The sequence below is a fragment of the Falco rusticolus genome, chromosome Z (genome assembly GCF_015220075.1).
Source record: "Falco rusticolus isolate bFalRus1 chromosome Z, bFalRus1.pri, whole genome shotgun sequence".
In the NCBI taxonomy this organism is placed as follows: domain Eukaryota; kingdom Metazoa; phylum Chordata; class Aves; order Falconiformes; family Falconidae; genus Falco; species Falco rusticolus.
The window spans coordinates 51,933,357-51,950,553 of NC_051210.1; the positions used below are offsets into that span (position 1 = coordinate 51,933,357).

At 36.2% G+C, this 17,197-nt stretch overlaps 1 long non-coding RNA gene across 1 annotated transcript in view; it reads left to right on the forward strand.

Annotated features, from left to right (window-relative positions):
* The first annotated feature begins 458 nt into the window (after positions 1 to 458).
* The window catches only part of LOC119141536, a 329,884-nt gene continuing 313,145 nt past the window's right edge, over positions 459 to 17,197 (forward strand). Inside the window, exon 1 of the long non-coding RNA XR_005101947.1 lies at positions 459 to 542. This is a non-coding gene — a long non-coding RNA (uncharacterized LOC119141536). The remainder of the gene's footprint in view (positions 543 to 17,197) is intronic.

The following is a 17,197-nucleotide window of genomic DNA, read 5'->3' on the forward strand; positions in this document are numbered from 1 at the left end:
CACACACACAGAGACAGAGAGGCAGACTCACACACCCCGACCCACCCCACCCCTCGCTCGCTCCCTCTCTCCTCCCTCTCCTCGCTCTTTCCTCCTTCCCTCTCTCTTTGCCGGCCTCATCGGAGAGAGTTGCAGGTACCTTTTCCCTCCCCCACCCCCCACCCCCCCCACCACCCCTCACCCCCCGCGGATTTTAGGGTGCAGGACCCTCGGGAGGGCTGCTTTTTTTTTTTTTTTCTTTTTTTTTTTTTTTTTTTTTCCCCCTTTTATCATAGGTTAAAAAAAATTATATCGAGCTATCTGTCTTTGGAAGGACGACTCTTCTGCAGGAGTCTGCTCTGAAACCAGGGATACCCCCAAGGAGCTAGCGGCAGCGGCGCTGGATCCCACCGAGACAGAACTGCCTGATGTGGCATGTGCTTCTCTCTTTGCAGTTCCTTCTGGGCCTTTGTGGACTAGGGGCACAGCGCGGCGCCTGACTGGCAGGAGGGGAAAGCGGAGACTTCTTCAGGTTTCCGAAGACGTCCGAGCGGACAGCATCAGTAAGTGGACGCTCTGTGCTTGCTTTCCGTCCCTTCGTGCTCCTGCTTCTCCTGACACACACACACAGACATGCGTCTTTTTATACATGTGTGTATGTATTTCTGCTTGTAAGTCACACCGTTCTGGTCAGGGAGGAACTGGGCCCTGGTAACTTAAACTGTTTCCAGTGAGAAAAGTGCATGAAGTGTTTTGCTTATCTTTTATGAGAAAGAATTGTAGGTGAATACTTCTGTCAAGAAACTGAGTGTGCTGAGTATTGTGTAATGTCTAGCATAGTCTGAGTGTAGGTATGTGGTATATTACAGACAAAATCTAAACAAAGGGGTGCTCCCTCAGGAGGGGTCTACAGCACGGTGTGTGACCTGCTAAGTAATGTCAGGTGACAGGGCATTCATTTTAATGTAAAATGTGCATGGACTACAGATACTGAGAATGTCTTTTCTGCATTCAGTTGTGAAGGATTTTAGACCACACCTCAGAAGTTGTTAGTTTTTTCACAAAGTTTTATATGTATAAAATGCATGTGCATTTTTTCTTCTAATGAGGATGACAGTTCCAGACAACAGCTTTGCTTCGTAAGTGCTCTTTTGGGACATACTTGAAAGTACTGATGGCACTTTTTTAAATTGGTGAGAAAGATCTAGGGGAAAGAAAAAGATAAACTCGTTTAAGAGGGCTTCAGGACGGAGGTGTGCTGGTTGAGCTGTAGAGGTTGACAGAAGGTAACAAAGATCAAATAAAGGTATGCCATGAAAAGTCTGCTGTGGGTGTTGTTTAGGAATAATACAACTACATCTGGGGAGGAGGACTTTTGTATGCATTATTCCTCTTGGACAGTGGACCCATTATCGACATTTGCTGCATCTTTGGTAGAGGAAATCGCTAGTACTAGTAGTTGAGGGTTAACTGTTTCCTAGGTAGAGGGAAGAAATAGAATTAAAAGTATGTCAGTAAAAATATTGCTTTTATTTGCTGGTGTCTAAATAAAACCTTTGTGTTATGTCAGTAGAAATGTAGTTGAGTCAGGTGTTTTGAATGTACTGGAAGGAATCAATAGCATTTCAGAATTTTTTCTCCATTCCTGCCAAATGGACATGGATTTAAATTCTTCACGTGTTATTGTAGGACACATATGGATTGAATTTGAATAAAATAAACATACCTTTTATAAATTCTTGACAAATTTTGGGTTATTTTACAGTACAAATTCATAATAGATGGGTAGTGTAAATAAACTGTACAACTCAAATCTTTTATGTATTGTGTTTGTACTGTTCACCTAATCAGAATTAACTGGTGTCATTAGAAGCTGTTAAACACACATTTACAAGTGAATTTTATTAAGCATCTCAATATAAAATTAATGTTGCATTTTCAAGTCTAATTCAAAATCAATCACAACTAATAATTGTTGCCAGGAGTAAAAGTTTATTAGGGTCAAATTACATGCTTTTCTTTGTGGAGTAAAGAAATTAGTTTGTGTCACAACAGTAAAGGTAATTGGAAAAAAATATTTAGGAAATGAATGTGGCACGAGCAGGAAGAGCTAAATTTGCATTAGCAGAATGATGACATTCAGAGTTGCTTTCAGATACTCATATCTTAAATCTAGGAATAATTACAAAGCATAGGCTACAAGTTCTGAGGGAGTGAATCAGGGTGACTTTCATACTGCATCACAGTACTCTTTGGGTAATTGACAGTAACATTTATAACAGAAAAAATACCCAATGGACTTGTGAACTTGAAATAAAAGGATAACACATCTGCTGGTTTAGTAAAGAATCGTACTGTTATTATTTTAGTACTATGGATTTATCTGTCAGTTTAAAAGAAAGAGTTTTTCCTTTTTTTTTTTTTTTTTTTTTTTTGAGTAGGTAACATTTGACATGGTTCATTTGTGTTGTACTCCCTGTGGGTAGAGCATTAAAATAATATATCCAGATAATTTCAATGAACTGTTTGAGACTGCATATAGAGAACTTTATTAGGTTATGCTTCCTGTTCTGCTAGGTGGTCTCAAACATGCAATGGTGAATGAGTAACGAAGTGTCTTATTTTTACAATTAAAAAAATAGATTAAAATATATTTGACTAATCAGCCAATCTATTTGTCAAATTCATATTAGTCAACACATTGTCAAATAAAACACAACAATACATTGTTTAGGTTGAATCACAGCATACTTAATGGCTTTAGTAGTTTGGAGCATGCTCTTCATTATTTGTCTTTGGTTTTTCTTTAAATCTAGGTTATCTAGTTAAATCTAGTAGGCAATACTTCAGTATCTGTATGAAAAATGGCTTGAGAAATACTCTTTTTTTGCTGTAATTACTGCTTGCCACTGTGGGAAATGACCTGAGTCAAATCCTGGCAATTAAGTTTGATACATATCATATTTGATCATATATGTATGTTCAATCTTGAGCATAATTGCTGATGTAGGAAAATGTCAAATCAGGTCAATCTAATTCAGAAGAAACAACAGAGGACTTAAGGAAGACCCCTTGTGAAGATATAAAGTTGACAGAATAAAGTTGCATATGCCAGCAGTAATGTTTTATTATGCAATTGTTCTTGTTATTCAGATCAGATAATGGCCTGATGAAATACATAAGCAGTCTGCAGGAAATGAATGATTAATTCCTCTAATGTGTGCTTGTAAGAATTCTTACTAATAAAATCCTACATACCTGCATTGATTTGTAGTAGATAAAGTCAAACAACATTGTCTATGTTAATATTTATTGCTTAGTATACCAAGGTACTACCAAACTTTGTGGTGGTAAACTGATGGAAAAATTATGACAGACTGTTCATTCTATGTGGCTTTACTGAAGGAACTGACAGTACACAAATGAACATGATGCTTTATAGCACAAAGCATTTTCACATGGTGGATATGATAAATATCACATTACACACAGATTTTTTAACCAGCTTGTTTTGTGTTTCATATTTTAACAACTTACATAGCATTAATAACTTTTATGCATATGGATGCTAATTCTACAGGTTCCGAGTACTGTAACAAGTTGGAGACACCAAGGTATCATTGGCTACACTGGAAAACAGGCATGTTCAGCACTTTGGGAAAGGTTACTGACATTTTTTATCGTCTAAAACTTGTTCAGTGTGAAAACAGATTGGTACCTGAATCCCACATATTTAGAGTAAGCTTAATTGATTTAATATCACTTTGAAGACCTTGTAAGCAGCAAATGTTCTTGGCAGCAAATATAAATTCAACAGTGGCATTTATGCAAATTATCTGTAATTTAGGGATGGATTTTGATATCTGTACTCAAGGAAAGTAGTTCTTTTCCTTCATTAGTAGTCACAGGGATTCTAAGGAAACCAGCTGGGGAGAAGGAAACATTCAGGGCATTCTTTAAAAATGAAGACATAAAAAAAAAAAAAAAAAAGAAGAAAGAGAAAGAAATAAAGGCCATGGAAATAATCTTGGATTTGAAAGTATTTGGTCTGGAGAATGCCTGTTTATGTGTCTTTGGATTTTTTTTGCCATGCATGTTATAAGGTCATTAGTACTAGAACTTTCTTAAAGCACTTTTATGTTATCCCCTCTTCTAGACTTTCCACCTTACAGTTTTGCATCTATAATCCTAACAGAAACTCTGATGAAGTTAACAAGGGGTTTTATGTCACAGTGATAACAAAACGATGGCAGTTGGGTTACAAAGTATTGACAAGTAGTGCATTTGGTCTATAATTTTTTAACACATTTGATTGCGATGAAAAATGTTTAGTAGTGAACAGATGGATTTAAAATTCCAATAGGAAATAAGCAGTAGGCATGGATGAATTAATTCTCAAACAAGAATTAAATGTAGTTAATAATAAAGACTTAAGAGAAGAAAATGTGCACGCGAGATTAGGCAAAAGGAATGCATAATGGGAAAGTTTTTTTTAGCATTCTTAATGCTGTTAGTTGCTGCCTGATTTTCAGTTCATCTGTTCTAGTGGTTTCTTTAATAAGATTCAGTATAAAAAAATAACAAAAGCTAGCAATAAATGGAAAATGACAGAGATACTACTACATTTGTGGTCAATACAAGGATTGAATTATGCATCTGTTTTCATTTGTTCTAAATAACTGCAGAAACAGTCCTATTTCTCCTGTATTTATTCTATTAAGTATGCTTTATTAAGTGAAAGCTATTGTGCAGGTAATCTCATTTTTTACACTCTCTATTTCTTTACTGTCTACTTTGTAACTACTTCTAAAAGTGCATTTTTTAATCAATGCATAAGCTTAAGATCTAGTTGAATAAGATTTTTAACTGAGTTGACACTGCAGAACCTGGTTTGTAAAATCAATTTTATAAAATTTCTGTCAGCAGCACTGTAAAATTTATCACAATACGAATATAGTTTAAATTTATGCTGAATACAGACATGTTTTAAATGTCTTTAAAGTTGTTTGAATACTATTACACTTTCCACATTATGCACTTACATTGTGCTGAAATGTAAAATTAAGGTTTTAGAGATGTAGTTGGAGATTTCTTGATGTGTATGTTTCTGATATGAAGAAGGCACCAAAAAGTCCAGTGATTTCTTAAGAATACTGTGTGGAATTTGTACCAGCTGTAAGCAGCATGAGAGCTCATGTACTTCCCAGTTGAAAGATAGATAGGTATTATGGACCTGCTTTCTCTAAACACTGGGTGTAGAAGAATGCTCTGTACGGCAGTCAGTCCTTTGCTTAAGTCTCATCTCCCTGTGAAAAGATGGAAGGGCGTTTAAGCTGCATTCTTCAGTACGTTTCAGGATGACTATTCAAAAGGTAAGGTGAACATTTTCATGCATACAATGCATTCTGCTCTATACCCTGAATTTAAAAAATAAGAGCTATATACAGTGGTAATGAAGACATTACTGTTTCTTGCCCTGCTGCTCTTTATTTGGTTTTAGCTTGCCTAGTTCATTTGCAAAGCATGTGTAACACTGTCCAGCAGTGAAATGTTAAAAGCTTATGCTTTGTGTTCACAGTGGAAGAGGTGGGCTGGAGAGGAAGCTGTTCCAGCAAGGGTGATTGCCTAGTCTGTAAATATGAGGACTTACGGTTTAGCGGGTTGTGGGACTAGTGAGTTGTTCTGCTATTACCGGAACTGTGTGAGTAAAGGTAAACTCATATTTCCAGAGTGTTCAAGAAACCTGGCCGGTGGGCTTCTTACAGGTGACAGAACAGTTGCTTTATGATGGTTGATCTAAGGTGAGCAACCTGAATAAAGGTCCTCTGGTGGCAGCAGGTGGGAAGTGTACACCAGCCAGTCTTTAGGGAGCTGTAATTCCTGAGGTTACTGCAGCAGAAGTAACTGCGTAAGAACAATTGCATCTACTCTAGTCTGTAAAGTGATTTTTAGACGCTCATGCAGCAGTTTAACAGTCAATGTGGGAGTGTGTCAGGCAAAGTAACTTTGCTCTAGCTTTGACGCATTCTCTCTCTCTCTCTTCCCCCTACACTCTTAAAATGTATCCTTCTGTGTGGTGCAAGGCATACAGTCTCAGAAGGGCCTGTGCTACGTAGGACAGCATCTAAAGTAGTGTGTGCTCGGCTCTGTATTCTCCTCACCTTCCTCACTCTAATTTTAGACAAAAGTGGTTTTCTTTTGTCTTCAACAAAAAGTGGTCCTCCACATATCATATTAATTTACGGTCTAAAGATTTTTAATGGTTTTTTTTTTTCCAAACAGGAGTTAAATAAGAATGTTTACAGTACAGTTTTTGAGTCTACACTGAAAGAATTAATTTTAACCTTAAAGTCTTCAACTTCTGATGAAGTAAAACATACTTTCAATACTTGCACGTAGGTTGAAGGGACAGCAGTGATGTAACTCTTACTTGGGTGGCTACAGAATTGCTGGCAATGACAAAACATAAACCAAAATGACATCTGTAATTGCTGTCCATTTGGATAGAAGGATGTAAGGATAAACATCACATCGATGTAAAAGTGACAAAAAATCCTACAGGGTACTGTGTTGACATAATTTTGAGAGATTTTCTTTTACATTGACAGGAATGTAATCTGTGATGTAGTGTTAGGTAAAGCTCAATAGCAACATCAGTTCTCAGTGGAAGGTGTTTAAAGAGGAGAATCCATATAAGCCATCCACGACTGCATGAGTTGCTTTCTTTTTCTTATTGCAACCATGAGGTTGCCAGATGGCATCCTCAGACTCCTTTAGAGAGCCGGAAAACCATAAGGAGTGCTATCTTCATCAGAAATCATAATAATATCATGAAATTACAGTTGATACATTTCTTCATGTAGGTTTTCCTTAAGGAAGTGTGTGGTTTTTTGGCTGTTAATTACTGTGGGTTTTGACCATAGCAGAAATGTACTCATGCATTAGCAGTGCGAGCCTACTCCTTAACTGTCAGTATAGCTAGGGTATTAGAGTTCATACCATAAGAAGTCAGACTTGAAACCTGTTCTGAGAACTGTAGAATTCCTGTACTGGGATGAACATGCTGGGAGAGGTTTGATCAATGTTAAACTACTATTACTGAAATATCCTACATTTGCTAGTAGAAGTCCTTGAGGAATTTATACAAATTTCTGTTTAAGAAGAAATGTAGTTAACTTTTTTGATGCTACCGTAATCCTCTGCAAGTCTGTAGGTATGGATAAATAATAAAAGTGAATTTCAAATAACGCATATAACCTGTAATATGATTTGTATGCCTACTGTTCATACAAGTATTCCTAATGAAGAGTTGTGTTAATCATTGATATTCCTTCACAAATGGAAGTCTGCCCAGTAAAGTGTGACATTAATTTCAAATTTGACATTAGTAGATTTGGGCTGGCATCATTAACATACCAACTGGAGTACTTTAAAAAAACCAAACCCAAAAGAATAGAAAAATTCTTGATGCATTAACATAGTGATAACCTTTGTTCTCCTTTGGATTATTTAGACACTTCTTCAGTTTTAAGCGCAGTTATTCTCCAGAGTTGTCCTTTCTGCATGTGAATAAAATATATATGAATGGCTTTTTCACACAACTTACGTTGTAATATATATATATATATTAAAGAAAATGCTGAGCAGCTAGACTTGAAAAGCTGCACAAATGCATTATGCATTTGCCTGTTTTTGCAGAGCATAGGCTTTGAAATGGGCCATATGGTTGATTTGACTTCTCTTTTTCCCTGTGAACCCAGTCTCCTCTGATGATTCAGTGAAGCTTAGATCAGTTAGTGAGGTTGGAGATTCTTTTGTCAAATGCCTTAGCTAGGAAGTGTACAATGGACTGTAAAGCTTCAAGAACAGCCAGAAGGTATGTAGGTCACCAAAAATGGGTAACCAAATACTGTTAACTGTGCTTCCTCTATCCATGAAAGGGTCTCCTGCAAAATTAATTTATTCAGAGAATTGGGTCAGCAGCATACAATAGGTGTTATTTGGAAGAACTGAGAAGAAGTTTGAAAGCAGGGTCAATTATTTTATTCTGTATTTTTAGAACAAATTGCAGTGGGCTTCCTGTGCAGTTTGGTTTTGATTTTCCATTCTCATGGAGGTACGAGAAAGGATGTAAAGTTGTGCAAAAGTCATATTAGCTACCAGAGGCCATTGGGTGGAATAAAGTGGTCAGGCAGCAATTTGTAATACAAAATATTGTAGAATTTAATAATTTCCTTAGTGCCTTCTATATAGGTTGTGGTGCTCTCCCAAGCTAATCAGAATGCATGATTTCTTCTGTATCTCTTTCCTTTGAGACCCCCCTATAGGTTATTTGTTTTCTATTATAGGATCATTAGATAAAAGTGACTTTTGTATTTGGCACAAGAGTAGTAAGTCGTATTGCAGCACCTGTGTTACCTTATCAACTCTAGGTTTTCCGAGGTTTCTATAGGTGTGGAAATGAAGTCCCTGCATGTTCTCGTCATCATTTTCAACATAGGAACATATATTAGAAAATGCCTAAATGTATTTGTGCTCAGAATCATCTTTGTTTTCTCATCATGGAAGCCAGCCTTTCCCATTGTTCCCTGTCTTCCCCTTTTTCATACCCTTCCTCTTCAGAAAGCTGGAACATGGTTAAAATGTCTGATTGTTTTGAAATTAGCTCATAACTTGGATTTCTGTTCCTTCTTAGTGATCCTGAGGATAGTCACCCTTTCTCCTTGGGTAAGAATTCACTTTTAATTAGGGTGATATCCTTAACTTTGTTTTTCCTACAACTGAGAAAAATGAGAAAGAGCGCTCCAGCTTAGGTAAATATCAGATGTTTATTAATGTAGGGTGAGAGATGAAGAAGTAACTGACAGTGTGGTACTGGATTTATAGAATTAATAAAGTAGCCATTTATGAACATTGGGATGAGCTAGGTGGATCGATGTATTTGGGCAATACTCAAGTGCAGTTATAGAGATGACATCATCCCCCTACCCCTGACAGGTGTTGGTTGCTTGAGAACTTAATGGAGAGGGAGAAAGAAGCCCATGAATATTCCTGATTTTCAGTGTTCTGTTGATCTTATTGATCATCAGTGCTGAACAAATTAAGAAGGCATAAATTGTAACATCTACTTAAACATTTATTGGTTACTGAAATAAGATTTTGATAAAAATAGTAATAATTGGAATGTATGTTCCGTTGTATATTCAAAAAAGGGGATTGCTAGAGCATACATGAAGAGGAAGGAAAGGTAGGGAAAGTGAGAACAGAAAATGGGTAAGTAGTGGGAATGGAAGAAATCCTCAGCAATGAAGGGAGTCCTGTTATTCAGGTCTCTGGTGCAGTGTCAAATCAGACAATACTTTCTTTAATCACTGGGGATGACATTTAGTTGCCTAACCATGAGTGGCTTGTGCCTTTTAAGGTGCCCTGAGGTCTCTGCTGAGCCCCAGACTACTGTTCTCTTGTACCATGTCTGCCAGTCCCATACAGGTACTTCAGAAAACCAAGAACATATACAATTCTAATCTATCTGTGTTTAGGATTAGGAATTGTGCATGTATGTATTCTCATATTGTATTTAGAACTTTGCCTTTCCTCCTTGTCTTTCCAAAGGCAAGGAATTTTTTCATGTTATACTAATTATATCTGAAACTAACAGGGAGAGCTCCCTTAATCACTTGTACTTAACTATCAGCATAATTAGATTAATTATATTTTAGAGATATTCTAGTAATCCTATCATGCCTGTATACTGTGTGTGTTGGAAGTGACATCATCCTTGTCTTCATATTCTGAAACTTAAGTTTATCTGGTTTTTGTTTGTTTGTTTTGTTCTCATTTTTTCCCCTTTTCATAAGTGATACACAGATTGACGGAGTCCAAAAGCTTATGCTGCTAACTATACGCCATCCACAGCATCAACTGGTGTGCTTTCCTGCTCTGACACCATGCTGGTGCCTCTGAGGAAAGGCACAGGGGCATTGCGAAAGTGATGAACTGTGTAATGACACACTGCCTTGTTCTTGCTGCTTTGGTTGGTCACCTTTTTCCATTTCTTGGAAGGGAAAGATGGACCTAGGCATTTCTGTAATGTAATTATGCTGAGGTGAAGTGTGTTTTCTGTTTTTCTGTTATTGACATAATGCCCATTATTCAACCAGTAAAGATTACTGGCAGTAGTATTTTCTTCTGAGGTCAGGGCTGTTGATTTTGGAGTATAAGCAGAGCTGATACAGGAAATCTTAAGGTAGTAATTCAATTTGGATTTAACTTTTCACGTAATTTGTTTTGGACAGAAAGTTTGAGGTACATGAATATACATTGACTGAAGTTATTTGGACGTTATGTGCATGAAATGGTTGTTGCAAAAGACATTCAGAGTATTCTGCTTGATAAGGGGTATTGGGAATAGTATGCACAAGAGACTGCTTTTACAGATGGAGGTCTCTGTAAACTATCGAGCTTTTAGAAAGGTTAGAGAATAGATCTTGTTTGTGAGCCAGAAACATTTTCCATAAACACAAAACAAAATTACCTTCAAAAGTTATCCGAATAATCACACAGAATAGAGCAGTTTCATAAGCATACAAAAAGATCCAAGAAAACCTTAGTCTGTATTGTTTCACCGGGTTTTATTAAGATATATATGGCCCTAATCAATATTCCATTGCTGCAGGATGGTATTCCAGTTCATGCAAAGCATAACATCTGACATCTGTTTATGTTGTTTCACTGGCAGTCTACATTTTATGGAGTTGGAGAAACAAAACAAAAATAAAAGACATTATGCCAAGTTGAGATTTTAGTAACTTAACCTCACTCTATGTCTCTAAAAGTAGTACAGTATAATTTGTTGTCGTTTATGTCTGAATCATATAAAAGTTTTGATCCAGATGGAAACTGGGGGATAATAAGGTGACTGATAATTCTGATAATAATAATTATGGTGAAGTCTTTTTGAGTGAGACTGAAACCATGTTGTAAAGTTCAGAGGAAGTTGATTTTTTTCTTGCACAGGACTCAAGGAGAAAGTATAGGAACAGAGTGGACAGTGTAATGCTCCTTGTAATGTGTCTTTTTTGTCTGCTTTGCGATTAAATTGTCTTTTTAGCTGTGTTAGGAGGCAACTTGAATGGCAAGGCTACCCTGCAGAAGAACATTCACAGTGACTTCTTTGGTAGAAACTTTCTTCCTTATTTGTAGCAGCTAAATCTCACTATTAACTAAAAATATAATTTTTAAAATCAGTTCCTCCATAAGCAGATATGGTAATTTCCAAAGGGATGTTTTGTGATAATGGCTAAAAAAAATGTTAACAATGATCTGAGGTCATTTCACCAAAGTTTCTTTGAGCAAGAAGCTTTATGTTACTAGTTGCAGCTGGAGTTCCGTTTCTTACTTTCTGGTGCAATGTGGTGGGGTTTGGTGGTGGTTTTTTTTTTTTTAGGGAGTGGTGGAGAGAGGGTGTGTTGGTATACATGTGGGAACATCTAGTGATTGTATTGTCTCACTGTATCTCTATTAATTCTCAATTGCTAAATAGATGTTTTAAGTTACTGGAAAGTACACTGTCACCTTCATCTTCTCCTTGTCCAACACATTCTGTTAATACCTTTTGAATGTCTTTGTCAGGGAGAAATAGTAATAATTCTTGGTAGTACATGTCTTGAACACCATCTATACACTTTCTTAAAGTAGATAATGGTATAGTTGTGAAATCTGTTATACCATGTTGGGAAGTTAGTTTTTAATAAAGCAGTCTAACAGTATGGTGTTATGCTGTTGATTTTTTTTTTTTTTTTAAAAAAGCTAAATGTCCAAGTTAGTTAATACCACATGCTCTCGGACAGTATTTTTTTAAATCTTTGTTAAGGGCAGTGGAGGATGAATTGAGGAGAGAAACAAGCACCATTGTACTGCTTGTGTACTCCCTGGCTTGTGATGAGGGCTGAGCATACCTTGCCTCTGCGCTCAGGGAGGAATTCAGTTTATTACGCAGGTCCATCCCTTTCTGCTGCCTGTTCTTACAAGATGGAGACTAAAGGAGCTTTTTTAGTGTTCAGGAACAAGTAGTCAGAGAAACTCGAGCTGATTTAAAAACCTGCGTTGGTTTCCTCCTGGGATCCGCAGCTCTGCTCATATGTTGGGGCAAGCCTGTGCCCTGTTCCACTGTGACAGCTCCAGTGGAATGAAATGCCCTGAGAGTCTGTGCTAAGAATCTAGATGAAAAATGCTTCTTTCCTGTGGAAATTTTGAAATACCATGATTTGACTGAAGCTGTCTAACTAGTCAGGCAAAAGGAAGGATACCTTGGTGAGAATTTGTGAAGGCTATCTTGTTCAGCTTGTTTATCTTGCCTTCAGTCAAAGTGGGTAATGAGGTGGGAAATAGCTCAGATAGTTTTCTGTCTTGAACTTTTGACAAGAGCAAACCAGTCAAATAATTGAGCATGTGTGTGTGTGAGTGTGTGTGTGTGTAATTTTTTCCATAGTCCATATTTAAAGGGAGCATTACTTGTTTTTTCTCAACATCCTTATACAGAAACACCTTTCATATTGTTTCCATTTGTAAAACACATTCCCATTGTAATACTTAAGTAGAAAAAGATGACACATAAGCGTAGTTTGATTTTTATCCAGATAAGCCCTGTAGTAACGAGAACTGGCAAAATCTGAAAACAAGGTATTTAAACAGTTTTATAGGTGTATATTTTTGTTAAGGAAAACAAATAATCAAGTGTGACAGATGAGTTCAGATATTAGTGGAATAGTAGCTGAGATGTTAATAGGATTATATTTCCCTGACCATCTCTCTTAATCCCTATAGCCCTTTACTTGCCTACAGAGGAACTACCGTATATTTGGAGGTGTAAATAAACAAACGTGTGGCAGGGAGTATCAGACTGGGCACTTTCATGAAGCAAAGATGCCCACTCAAGAAGAGTGTGGCACTGCTAGGATGTTACAATGGCTCTGAGAAGGATCAGTTTGTGCTTTCTGTAAGAATTTCACAGGGAAGGTGGTGGGCAGGAAACTGAACGAAAGGATACAATGGATGCACTTTCCACCACCACCACCCCGCCTCCCCCACCCCCTCCCCCTGGGGTTCAGGAATCAAGTCTTTGTCTCCTCTATTTTACAAGGTAGTTCCAGCATGCTTTTTGTCCCTCCCTTACAAATTTTGCAGTGCATTTTAATGTGGTTGGTATATCCTAGTAGCTACAGGCAAACCTTATTCCCAAAACTGCATTGAAAAAGGAAGTTATTGTAATATGCATCATGAGTAAATTAATAGAGAAACAGAATATTTTTCCTCATAATATTAAATTGGAGCGTTAATTCAACTATGCATCAATTTCAGAGTAACTTGTAAAGTGAGATATAATTGTCCTTGCTACTCACTTTCATGATGGTGTTAAAAAATAACATTCTCATCATTAGAGTGTTAGTGAAAATACAGAGGAAAAACTCCATAATTCCAGCAATGCATATTCCAAACAGAAACTGTTCAAGCCTTGCCAGCAAGTTTACATTATTTTAAGTACTAATTGCTCATTTAATGTTTACATTCTCATGGTGATCAATGGTTATTTTTTTGTTTGAAGAAGGCTGTAACATGATTCTTATAAATGCTTCCCAGGAAAGACTGACATATAGCACACTTCTCCCCTCCTGTATGCCCCCCACTATGTAATCATTGGAAAGATTTCAAAAATCGGTATTTAAAACATGTGCATTAGAAACACACACATCATTATAAAATATAGCCATATGAACTAATTAATTTCATTGTGTTACATTAATCAAATAGTTGCAGTGGCAAGCACAGAAGATATATAACATAAAAGCCAGCAATACTCAAGTCATAAGCTACTATTGTACATGCAAATATGAATCTTACAGGGTAACAGCCTCCATGTTAATCATGGGACACCTGGGACCAGCTGGCGTAGTTAATGCCTTGCTAGCAAGAATACTTTTTCATGTGCTTCTTTTATACAAGTTCATCACCAGCTAGAAAACATAAGTAGTCAGTCAAAGTTTATGAAGTTTGAGCGAGTTGTTTCCTCTTCTTTGTAAGACTATATGGTGCATGTATCATCAATTCTGTAAACAGAAACAGCAAAATCTACTGCAGAAATACCCATTCAAAACATTTTAAAAATTAAAGCAGACTTTTTTTATACTCCTTGAAGATGACAGTATGGTCGTAGGTATGTTGTGAACTGCAGACCGTTTTGTTTCCTGGCAGCATCTCAGATCGCTCCAAACCTTGTTGCCTGGCTCACTAATAGAGATTTAGTTACTTGACTACGTTTTTCAAAAGGAAGGCTTTTCTTGTTATATAGTTAGTTAAGCAAACATCTGCAAAAGATTATCATAGATACATACTTTTACAGAAACGTACAAAATGATGTGAAGTTCTTTATTTGGCCTGAAGTGCTGTAGGACAGGGAGTATATCCTACGTGTGCAGTACAGTGCAGCGATGTGGTGTCTTCGTTTGATGTTTTGAATGTAACTTTCTAATTTTTGATCTATTTATGTATTTTTGGGTTATGATGGAAAACTAAGATGTCATTACTTACTAGTTCATTTAAAGTTATTTGAAGAGTAAGAGAAATGTTTTAATATATAGTATTTTAATCTGCAAATACATGTGCCAGCTATGATAGAATTCAATATGGATACGTATAGATGTTCTCAGCAGTTTGTGTACTGAAGCTAGTGTTACATTCAGCAGCAAAGTCCAACTAGCCCAAGAATTATTTAATGTTTATTTTTTTATTCAAAAGACAAACCAGTACAGTAAACACCACTATACAGAACATGAACCAGAGACCTCAGTTTTGTCTGTTGAAGTGGTGTAATCCATGCATCTGGAAATCTGTAATTATTATGAAACTGCCATAAAATATGCCTTAATTTATGGTTGTTTGAAGTTGTATATATGGTGTGAAAAATCTCAGAAAAGCAAAGATACTGTGAAATGGATCAGAATGGGAGGAGGCTGTATAAAGAAGCTTCCGCATAGTCTGTCCTCATTTCATTTGGATATCACTGTTTTGGTACTACAAAATAGTGGTGAATGAGAATATCTGAACTTACATTACTAAGGAAGAGTCATAAAAATAATAAAAGAATTAATAAGGAGTAATAACGAAAACCTATGTGTATGTATTGTCTGTAGGTAGGAGCAAGAAAGAATTTAGAAAAGGGAAAATATGTTCTGTTTAAATAAGAAAAAGTGATTGTAAAGCTGTACTAATGTTGTATAATGGAAATATGCAAAGTATGAAAGTCTTACTCATTAACTTATAATTAGCAGTTACCTTGGCTCATAGTTTAGGAACACAGATTCAATTAACTTATTTATAGGAATTAAGGTGTTAATTAAGATTGTTAAGTTGAAGCTCCTATGCTGGATTTCAAAGATAAATTTTGAAAAATATATGATGAGAACTGGAGAACATGATTAATTTTTACTTTTTTTCTGTTGAGGTTGACATATGATTTGAATTATAAATGATGAAACCCAATATTATTTAAGTAATTAAGCCAAGCTGTTCTGAGACATTGAAAGAGAAATCTACACAATGTTTTTCTTCTCCCAGACAATGTATAAGTAAAATCTTTATATATTTACCTCTTCGAAGTGCAAATGGTAAACTAAGGAAACAGCTTATTTCTCATAATCTGGTGATGTTGAAATTGTTCATCAAAATAAAGTTTATCTTTCAGTGTGGGGACATTAAGCTATTGTATCCCAAGCATGTTGTTACTTTCAAAGACTTTTGAGTTGGTGGAGGGTTTCTGATACCTAGTTAGATGAATAACTGAGGCAGTGATGTGACCTTGTAGTACTATGATGTCTTCCATTCAGTGACTTATCAGTTAAATGGGTCAGGCTCAGAAATTCATAAGCCATTTATTCAGCTTATGCTGTTAGTGAGCTTCAATCAGGTATCAAATGGCTTGAGAAAAACAGCAGTTTATAATAAACATTTCTCAATCTAAAAATATTATCTGATTGGAAAGAATTTTCCAGTCTCAAATAAGTAATCTTGTGTTATGTGATCTCCAAAATAATGGACAATGGAAAATTGTCAGGCACCTCTATTAAATAAGGGGGAAGGTGGCAGGATTCTATATGCAAGTGTCCTGTATGTTTTGCTTATATTTAAAGATACTTATTCAGCTAAATAAAAACATAAAGATGAAGTAATACAATACAAAGTATTACTGATATAATTCACTTGTTTGTAAAAGAAGAAAGTGGTAGGGTTTGGGATTTTTTTTGGGGGGGGTCAGGGGGAAGGAGGTAACAAATTCAACTGGAAAATGGTTGGGTTGTGTGGGTTTTGGGGCGGGCTGTTGGTTTCAGTGGTTTGGGGTTTTTTTTTTTTTATTATTTTTATTTTTTTCCCAAATGCCTGGTATTCAGGAGTGGGGTTGAAAACACTGCTAAAACAGGAGCCAAAGGATAATGATCTTAAGGCACTTATCTTCAGTTGAAAATGACATCTGAGATCACTTTTGACTTAATGACTCTCAACTACAGTATTGATTCCTGGTCAAAGTGCTGAGAATAAAAGATTTGCAATTTTAGAGTTCCTGATGATACACTCATGTTACTCCTTTCATCCGGGAGAATCTGGTCATATGTAACAAATTATATGCTTTGTTAAATTTGTTAGAATGTATTGTTTTCTCTGAAATGAAGAAATAAATGTAAAACTTGTTATATATGATGGACATTTTTTTTTTCCCAGAGCATGTCTGAGTTCATTTTTCCTTTATTCGTGTGTATGTAGACAGTTAGAAAAATCAGGAACATGTTTGCTAGCAGGGTGGGAATGGGTAAAATAAGTTTAGTTAAAAAAGAGGAAGAAAGCTAAGCAAACATACTTGCACTGTCATGAAAAATCTTTCTGTCTTGCTAGTGTAGAATACAAAATTGTGTTCACTAGATTTTTAGCAACTTGTTGTATTGGAGATAAGCATTTCATACAAAGCTATTGCCATGCAAATGTGAGTGGAAACAGGATAGAATGAATGACTAATGAAGAATAGGGCCAGCGGTCTTAAGTGTGCAGTGGCTTTCTGTTAACAGGATATATTTCATAATGATTAATTCTTTAAATTTATCTTGATTCTAAAATGCCACAAATTAAATGGGAAAGGAGAGTTGAAATTAAGTTCCTGTTGGCAGTTCTTTCC